The following is a 10,516-nucleotide window of genomic DNA, read 5'->3' on the forward strand; positions in this document are numbered from 1 at the left end:
TAAACTGTTTACACCTTGTAAAAACAGACCTTTCTTGCTAGCGACGCGATTTTTTTTTAATTTAAAATTTTTTTTTTGGCGCCGTATCTTTTTTTTTACCCGACGCAACTTTATTGTCCCGTCGCAATCCACAAAGCCCGACGTAACGTAATTTTGCGCTATGCACGTCAGGAAAATGACGTCACAAGCATGCGCAGTACGGCCGGCGCGGGAGCGCGCCTCATTTAAATGGGAATCGCCCCCTGGAGAAGAGGAACGCCTTGCGCCGGCCGGATTTAAGTTACACCGCTCAAAATTTCTAGGTAAGTGCTTTGTGGATCGGGCACTTAGGTAGAAATTTTGCGGCGGTGCAACTTAAATAGGAAAAATTACGTTACGCCCGCTGGCTGAGGATTTGGCCCAATGTGCCTACATTTTGCACAGCAGTATTCGTCCTCGATCAGATGATCAAGGAATGCATACATGCCGCAAGATGTACACCGAGTCGCATCTCCAGAACCGCCGGGCACAGTACCTACTAATTTAATGAGGATTGGGGATTATACCCTGTCCAAATTACTCCAACTAGCTTCCTCTGAAACTAATGCCGCGTACAGACGGTCGTTTTATGCGATGTAAAAAAATGACGTTTTTAAAAACGTCAATTTCATTGACCGTGTGTGGGGGAAAACGTCGCTTTATGTCTTGTAAAAAACGACAAAAAAAAATTGAAGCATGCTTCAATTTTATGTGTCGTTTTTCAAAACGTCGTTTTTTGTGTCACAGAAATTGACCGTGTGTAGCAAAAAACGACGTTTAAAACAACGTTTTTGAACCCGCGCATGCCCAGAAGCTAGTTATGAAGCGAGCTTCAATGGAAAAAACGTGGTGAACGTAACCTCGCTTTGCTAGAGCATTGTGAAAAAACGATGGTGTGTAGGCAACGTCGTTTTTGAAAATTGAAGTTTCAAAAACGTCGTTTTTTTACATCGCATAAAACGACCGTCTGTACGCGGCATAATACTCAACAAGACAATACACAGGTGCTCAACAAGACAATACACGTGCCCTCGCTGACCAACGTGCCCTCGCTGACCAACTTGCAGCGAGTTGGTTTACTTGGCTGTTAGTTAATGACACTTGCACAACAAGTTTCACCACTTTAGTTCAGTAAATGACTTTTGCGCTTATCATTTGGACATACTGGAAAAGTGTGCACAGATACTGACACTTTTTTTTCTTTTATACCTCATAATACTTTAGGACAGGGCTGCTGATAGGGCAGTACAACTGACCCTGTTGTACCGAGCCCACCCTCATCCGCTACACAGCGGGGCACGGGTAGCATTACAGTTCATCACGGCATTTAAAGAAATATATAAGTTCTGATGCCTTTCTGGTAGGATGGGATGGGACTACACTGGTCTGGCTGAAGGTAAGGACCTGAAAGAAGCCTGTGGTGTATGTGCCCCTGGAGTGGCAGTCCAGGAGTGCCGTAATCTCACTGTGAGTGAGGGTCACTTTGAGTTATGGCACCAAGGTCACTGCACCATCACACTTTTTTCCGCACCTGCCTCTAGGGCCGGGTCTTTTGGCTAGGACCAGAGTATTTTTTTATTCCTGGCCAAAAGGCCGGCCATTGTAACACACAATGGCACCTATTGCACTTCACCACTGTCTCTCCCCCCACTTTTATTTGTGTGTTTGTCACCTTATTTGTTTTTCTTTGTTGAATGGTGTACACTTTTTGTCATGTTTGATGAATAGGTGTAGGTCCTCTGGCCTGCCCTGAAAGTCTTGGGAGGGGGTGGACATGGCCTTCTGGCTTAGCTGGCCCTCTCTCATGGGGTCTCTCTTCTACTCTGCCTACTGAAGTATGACAAGGTATGGCGCAAGTGGCTGGATGAACCTGAAACGGCCTAATGAGTTGGGGTGCCTGGGGACACCATGTCGGGGCTTGGCTCCTGGTGTTCTCCTGGGAGCCCTGTAGTTTATTCATACTGTGGGGGGTTCCAGCTAGGGCTCCTTGTGTATGTCTTTCGGGTGGTATATGGGCAGGAATTGGTGTACCCTGGCTTTGTTGATTTTGTCACAATTATGTTTGCATTGCAAAATGTACTGTATTCAATCTTCTCTCCATGATATGCTGTAAGCACTTGAGTATGTGTGTTCTGTATGTTCATAAAACTTTAATAAAAAAAAATTGCCCCATATTTCCACATCTGTAATCTGTCTCCGCCTCCTTCCTCAGGTTAGGGGGCTTATAGCTTACTCCCAGTATTATTTTCCCCTTAGATTCATCCCTTTGAAGCTCTACCCATAAGGATTCCACCTCCTCCCTAGCTTTCTTAGTGATATCATCTCTCACATTCACTTGTACATTATTTTTTATATATAAGCATACCCCTCCCCCTTTTTACCCTCTCTATCCCTGCAATAAAGGGTATACCCTTAAATGGTTGCCAGCCAATCATGAGAGCTGTTGAACCAGGTCTCTGAAATTCCCACAAAACCAAATCCTCCTCGTACAACAGTATCTCTAGTTTACCCATCTTGTCCACCAGCCTCCTGGCATTGGTGAACATGCCACGTGGTTTAGTCCGGTCGCATACTATCCTCTTATTGGGTGCTCCGAAATTGCAACTAGGACTTGTTACTATACTTACCTTGGGTTTATGTGCTTTAGTCAACCTACTACTAATGCCCCCAATACTACCCTCTGGAATATGTTCCGTGCTGACTATCTCTACCTCTGGGCCCTCACCCCGTCCCCTAGTTTAAAAACCCATCCTAACTTTTTGGTCATCTTTAGTCCCAGTTGATCTGCCCCCTCCTCATTTAGGTGCAGCCCGTCCCTTCTATAGTACTGGTGATCGACTAAGAAGTTGACCCAGTCCTTCAGAAACCCAAACCACTCCTTGCTACACCAGCTCCTCAGCCACTTGTTTACTTTCCCAATCTCCTTCTGCCTTTCTGGTGTGGCTCGATGTACCGGTAGTATTCCTGAGAATACTACCTTGGTGGTCCTTTCCCTCAATTTAGCTCCCAAATCCCTAAAATCGTTCTTTAGGACACTCCATCTGCCAACGTGCAGCATGACAGCCAGGTCTTCCCCAGCCCCTCCCAGTAATCTGTGCACCAGATCCATGATGTGCAGAACCTGAGCGCTCGGTAGACAACATAAAGTTTGGTGCTTCATGTCTTTGTTACAGATTGCCCTCTCTGTCCATCTAAGAATTGAGTCCCCTACCACCAGAATCTGTCTTTCCTTTCCCTTCGCTTCCCCCCCACTCTTACTGGAGGAGTTCTTCCCCCGGCAGCTAGGAGAGTCCCTCAGCTCCAGCAGTGCTGGTCCTTGACTGGTTTCACCAATGTCACTCAATGGAGCGTACTTATTGGGATGCTCCAGCCCTGGATAGGCCTCCCTGGCACATCCACCTCTACCCTTTTTGACTGTCATCCATCTACTCTTTCCTAGTGCCTGCACCTCTTTGTCTTCACCGGCCTATGTGCTGGCCCCTGCTGGCACCTGCTGTGTAAGTTTCTGGCTCTCCTTTAGTATGGAGGGTCTTCTCAGTGCTGACAGTTGCTTCCCCAGATTCAGAATCTGGGCTTCCATGGAAACAATGGGCCAGATTCAGGTACGAGTTACGACGGCGTATCTCCAGATACGCCGTCGTAACTCTGAGTGTGCGGGGTCGTATCTATGAGCCTGATTCTTATGCCGCGTACACACCATCGCTTTCTGCGATGGAAAAAAACGTCATTTTCAAAAACGTCAATTTAATTGACCGTGTGTGGGCAAAAACGTCGTTTTATGTCTTCTAAAAAACGACAGAAAAAAATTGAAGCATGCTTCAATTTTATGTGTCGTTTTTGGCCGACGTCGTTTTCTGTGTTCTAAACATTGACCGTGTGTACGTAAAAACGTCGATTTAAGCCCGCGCATGCTCAGAAGCAAGTTAGGAGACGGCAGCGCTCATTCATGTAAAACGACTGTTCAGAATGGAATCAGCACATTCGTTAAGGTGTTTTTCAGCTTATAGACAAGAAAATAAAGCGCTTCTTTAACCCCTGCTTTTAACTGCTACCCAGAAATGGACGTTTGTTGCGGCTGATCTTGTTGCATAGTTATGACAAGCTTTTAATTAGTTTCTTTCTTGTTTGATAATGTTTATGTTTGTGTTCTGTTATTTAGTTGTATCTTCCATCTTAAACATTTTAAATATATATATTGGTCCACCTTATTTTTTTTTTTTTAATTTTTGTCACCAATTTGATTAGTAATCTCTATTTTGTTTTTATTTAGGAGTTTGTGAAGTGTCTGCAACAACCTAATTTTTTAGTTAACTCACCCACAAGCATGTTTTTTGACCTTGTTAATGTTTGCATTATTTATTTTGTAATGGGTCTGCCCATTCAATACTGATCTCTCAAATCTACAATAAAGAAACATGTTGAAATTTGGCTGAAAAATTAACATTTATTTTAGTCTTCCTAAAAATTTCCAAAAAAAAAGGTGGCAACCCAAAAACACAACATAATAAAAACAAAGATGCCAAGGTAGGCAGCACTTTAGAGCATGCTTGATTTTTTCTGAAAACAAGGGTCCCCGAAGCCACAAATACAGCCTGTGAGTCCACATAAAAATTCCATCAGGGGCACCGTATTATTTCTTGGCCTTTTTCTTCCCAGCAGCCTTCCCTGCAGTCTTCCCTGCAGCCTTCCCGGTAGCCCGAGTCCTTGGGGGCTGGGTTCCTGGAGGAGATGAGGTGGCAGGAGCCAGAGCAGCCTCATGAGGTGGAGGAGCAGGAGCAGGTGCAGGAGCAGGAGCAGGAGCAGGAGCAGGAGCAGGAGCAGGAGGAGCAGCAAGGACAGGAGGAGCAATCCGCACAATGTGGGTGTCGTCATCGAGCTGCCCCAGGGATGCCATGGTTATGGCTTGGAAGATGAGGAGTTCGCAGCGCACACGCTGGCTCTGCTCCAGATTGTACATCTTGGCTGCAATGAGCGCTGCGAACCCCTCAACTTCACTGGGTGGCTCTCGGATGGCTGCAGTAGCTTGGCGAAGCAGGCCCTGGGTCTCCTCCTCCATTTGTCGCATACTCCTGAGCCGTTTATTGGGATTGCGGAATGGAGGGATCCGGGAGATGGTATCCCGCCGGCGTGCCTCCTGGGTCCCACTGGGGCCTGCCACCTCCTGGCTCCCAGTGGGCTCTGCCACCTCCTGCCTTGCAGTTGGCCCTGGCTCCTCCTGGCTCCCTGTGGGCCCTGTCTCTTCCTGGCTCCCTGTGGGCCCTGGCTCTTCCTGGCTCCCTGTGGGCCCTGGCTCTTCCTGGCTTGGGTCTGCCTGTGTATCAAAAAAAGGAACATATGTTATTTGTGTTTGTCATTAATCACACACATTTTTACAATCATGAGTGATGCAAATTGAATGTCAATATATATTACACACAGGGTCGCCATCCTTAATTATGTGGCCCCTTAAACACCTTCAGACATGGTCCCCCTGGAATTATGTGGGTTGTTGCATGCCTAATTTAGTAAATAAGTGGCCTTTTCCCCAAAAATTAATTTATTCAATTTAGTGTCAACTAGATAGTACTCAAAAAGGGTGTCTTCCATCTGGGACCCCTTGCAGGTGTATTGCGTTACTCCCCCCTACTGGCCTATCTGAAAATGCCACCCACTCCTTCATAAACATTATTAATTTGCCCATTTTGACCCCATCATGTTTTCCCACTACTGACTATTGATCCTATCCCTCAACTTACGAGATTCACATAGAATTTAGAACAATAGTAACATACATTTACCATTATTACTATACTTGTCATATACTAACTAAATTCATACAAAAAACACATACCATTCTCCATGGCTCACAATTGGGGTCCTCCAGGAACTCTTCCTCTTCCTCCGAGCTTGCCTGCTCTTGTCTGCAGGGAACACTGGAGGATTGGCTGCTGGGAAGCTGGGAGCTACCTCTTGGGGGAAGGGTAGACATGGATGTCCTGGTCTCAATGTGGTCGTCCAGGAACTGCAGCTGACTATAGTACCACAGGGTTGGTTTGTATATGGAGTCAGCTGCAGCCCCAGACCTCATTGAGGCCAGGACTTGGACCCGTTGGGCCCTGTAGGTGCCCCTGATGGAATTGATTTTGCTTTTCACAGTGGCTGTTGTGGCGTTGGGGACCCTTGTTTTCACAAAAACAAGCATGCTCTGTCTTGCTTTCTCCCTGGCATCTTTGTTTTTATTTATTGTGCTTTTGGTTTGCCACAGAACTGGATGTTCCTTCCATTTTTGGATGAATTCTGTCAGGAACTCCGCATCCTTGAAGGCATCCATTCTTTCTGCACATGAAACAGAAGCCAAAACATAATGTCATTAAAGGCACTAGCTTACTTCCCCTAACTAGCCCACAAACTCATTCCCTATTCACTATAATAAAGTCGGAATAAAAAACTTACGTCTCGTCGTTAGGAAAGATCGTGATTTACGCCTTCTTCCACAGACTATGCACGCCGTTTACAAACACGTCCCATCCCTTTTACACTACGCACGCGTGACGCTCCGCACGACACCCCGCCCCTGACGTTCGGTATCGTCCTTTCCACGCCCCTTCTCTGTCGTTTGGTGAGTGAGAAAAGATGGACAACATGGAGGTGTATTCTAGCTCAAGCCAGGAGGCAGGCCAGGCCCAACCACGCCGCAGATTCCGGTGCAGAGCCTCCAATATGAGTTTTCAGGAAATGGTGGAGATGGTCACCATATTGAGGAGGGAGGACTATGATGCCAAGCATGGCCCCTACATGCATCCCAATAAAGTAAAAGCCCAAATTATGGAGAAGGTCATCCGTAGGCTCCAGCGGAAGTTTGGGAAAACCAGGAGCAGAGAGCACCTGCGCAAAAGGTGGTCGGATTTAAAAAAAAGGGAACCCCACCAACTTTACAGAATTAATAGGGCTATTCGAAGAAGAAGTAAGTTTTTTCCATGTGTATTTAATTATTTTGGTGTGTTCTTTGTGCCATTTTTTTTTTTTGCCAGGTTGACCATAAAATTAATATTATGAATGTGGACGCATGATGCAGTCGTCGTAGTCGTCGTTCATTCGGTGACTTTCAATAATCCAAGACCATATTAATGAGAAATGGCATCATGCCTAGTTTGCATGTGCAAAGGGGAGTTGAAGCACTGTATCTGAACAAAAATCGTAAATTTATGAATTGTGGGCGAATGAACGACGACTCCTATGACCAATTAGTCGACACAAATATGAAAGTTGTGACATTTTTGTGGCTTTAAAAAAAGGTGTATTCAATTCTGGAATAGATGGAAATGTGTTTCAGCTTATTTTAGAAGAAACGTAAATACCTTGAGATTCACAAAAAGGAGCGTTTGCTACTCCTTTTTTTATTGAACATGTGTACTCAGTAGCACAATTGTTTGTCACAATCACAACCTATGTTGGGTCACACACAGGGGTGAGCAGATCCAGGGGAGACTTGTTTAGCTTACATATCTAAAATTAAAAATTGGGTTAACTGATTTGACATTACTTTGTGAATGGATTAAATACTGGTCTATTTTCTTGCTAATTGTTTAAAAATCAACAATAGTGACCTTTTGTTTATCATTTATTAATTTTTGGGTGTCATTTCATGCCGCTCGTAATGGTTGAACCTCATGTTTTCCCTTTCTTCAATCTTGTAGGGCACAATGAAGCAGAAAGGCAGGAGGCACAAGCCAATCAAGCCACACCCCCGAGGGATGTAGAGGAAGAGGAACCTGCCTCAACATCCGGTAAAGTAACATCTACCACATTTTCTGTGAATATAGATATAGGCATACAATCTTTTAACACATGTTTTGGTTCCACATTTCAGGAGGAAATCGGGCTGGTCAGGGACTGGACACGTATAGTGCCCAGCTCCTCATCGGCGAGGTTCTCACCTGCAGGGCCCAAGTCGAGGACATACGTCTGGCCTGCCGTGAAATACGCCACAAAGCAAAGACGCTGGAACGGCAGCTTAAAAATTTTATTAATGTTTTGGGGAGGGTTTAATTGTTTGTGTATTTTCTTTTTTCCTTGAATTTGAAAAAAAAAAAAAAATAAACTAAATTATATTTTGTACTAATCAAAAAAGACCAAAAAAAAAAAAAAAAAAATGATATTTTGTACTAATCAAAAAAGACCAAAAAAAAAAAAAAAAAAATTATATTTTGTACTAATCAAAAAAGACCAAAAAATAAATAAAATAAATGATATTTTGTACTAATCAAAAAAGACCAAAAAAAAAAATGATATTTTGTACTAATCAAAAAAGACCAAAAAAAAAAAAAAATATATATATTTTGTACTAATCAAAAAAGACCAAAAAAATCAAAAAAAAATGATATTTTGTACTAATCAAAAAAGACCAAAAAAATAAAAAAAAAATGATTTGTTGTACTAATCAAAAATAAAAAAGTAACAAATAAATAACATTTTGGACTCCAAACAATTTGTGTGTAGTTATTGGTATCAATGCAGACTCATTCAATTACTCAGGCATATTTGTAGAGTTATTAAGATTTAACACTCATGGGAATTTATGACATCCCAAACACATGGCTGGATGAGAACCTAGGAAAAAGAAACATTACCCCCCAAAACTTACAAATAACTAAAATCAAACAAATAAACACTGTTTCATCAAACAAAAAGTAAATTTAATTATTTAATCAAGATCAGGCATTGCAATGGCCCCCCTCCCCATAAAATAGTCCACATAGGATTGACGCACTGCACGTGCGGTTTGGGGGGCCAAGCCTCTATGGCTAGCCTGATGTCCCGGCTCCGGAGCCACAAGATCAGCCTCATCAGGCAATACCGTCAGGTAAGTTTGAGAATTTCGTTTCAAAAAATTGTGCAAAATGCAACAAGATAGGATGATGTAATTCCACTTGTATTCCGCCAGGTTTATTGCTGTTAAAAACAATCTGAATCGGCTGGCCATGATTCCAAAGGCATTCTCTACCACACGTCTTGCTCTGGCCAGCCGATAATTAAAAACCCTCCTCTCATGGGTGAGGGTGCGTACGGGAAATGGCCTCATGAGGTGGGGACCCAAACCAAAAGCCTCATCTGCTACAAACACGAAGGGCAGACCCTCTTCGTTCTCCTCCGCAGGTGGCAATCCTAGGTCCTCCAACCGAAGCCGTTGGGCGAACTCCGTCTCCGCAAACACACCGCCGTCCGACATCCGGCCATTTTTCCCAACATCCACGTACAAGAACTCGTAATTTGCAGAGACCACCGCCATCAAAACAACGCTGTGGAACCCCTTGTAATTGAAGAAATGGGATCCACTATGGGGTGGGGGCACAATGCGGATGTGCTTGCCATCAATGGCTCCTCCGCAGTTCGGAAAGTTCCAACGCTGGGAGAAGTCCGCTGCCACAGTCTGCCATTCCTGTGGCGTGGTGGGGAACTGGATAGAAAGAAAATAAAAAATACATTAAAACAAAGATTTTGAACAGAATATAGCTAAAATTACAAGGGATCCCACCAACAATTCCACAAAAAAGGTTAGTATTAAAAAAGAACATGTGAACAATTAAGCATATTAATCACCCCCCTCTGATGTTGAAAAAATATATTTAGGGGGAGTGGGGCTCAAGATGAGTTTCTCACATGAGAAACAACCCCCCAAAAAAAATCTAACTAAGAAAAATAATTATTAGTATGTAGTTCAAAAATCTAGGGGGGGGGGGGGGTTTGGACAATGGAGGCCACAAATAAACGGGGATATAGGGACACACAAAATGCAGCACTACAATGGAGGCCACAAATAAACGGGGATATAGGGACACACAAAATGCAGCACTACAATGGAGGCCACAAATAAACGGGGATATAGGGACACACAAAATGCAGCACTACAATGGAGGCCACAAATAAACGGGGATATAGGGACTATGCTAGGTGGGTTTGGCCACAACATAGAATGATGGACAGGTTGGCTAAATTAAATAAACATGTAGGGCTTTACTAATTGTGTAGAACAGCATACATAGAGACAAAGTGAGCATTCTGAGCATATTAGAAAAGTTTTTTTTTTTTTTTTTTTTTGGGACATAGTTTGACCATTGAAAGAACACCACTTACCTTAACATAGTCCTCCTGAAGAACCTGAATGATGGCCGAACAGGTCTCAGGGATTATGAGGCCCAGAGCCTGGGGGGAGATGCCCGTCGAGAACTTCAAGTCCTGCAGACTTCTCCCTGTTGCAAGGTAGCGCAACGTAGCAACTAGCCTCTGCTCAGCAGTGATGGCTTCCCGCATAACGGTGTCCTGCCTGGTGATATATGGCGACACCAAAGCCAAAAGCTGCTGAAATACGGGGTCAGACATCCTAAGAAAATTCCTGAAATCATCAGGGTTATTTTCTCGGATCTCCCGCAGCAGAGGCATATGAGAGAACTGGTCCCTGCGTAGCAACCAGTTCTTGGTCCACAACCTCCTCCTCACCCTGTTCATGGACCGTCGCTGG

Source organism: Rana temporaria, chromosome 2, assembly GCF_905171775.1.
Source record: "Rana temporaria chromosome 2, aRanTem1.1, whole genome shotgun sequence".
In the NCBI taxonomy this organism is placed as follows: Eukaryota; Metazoa; Chordata; class Amphibia; order Anura; family Ranidae; genus Rana; species Rana temporaria.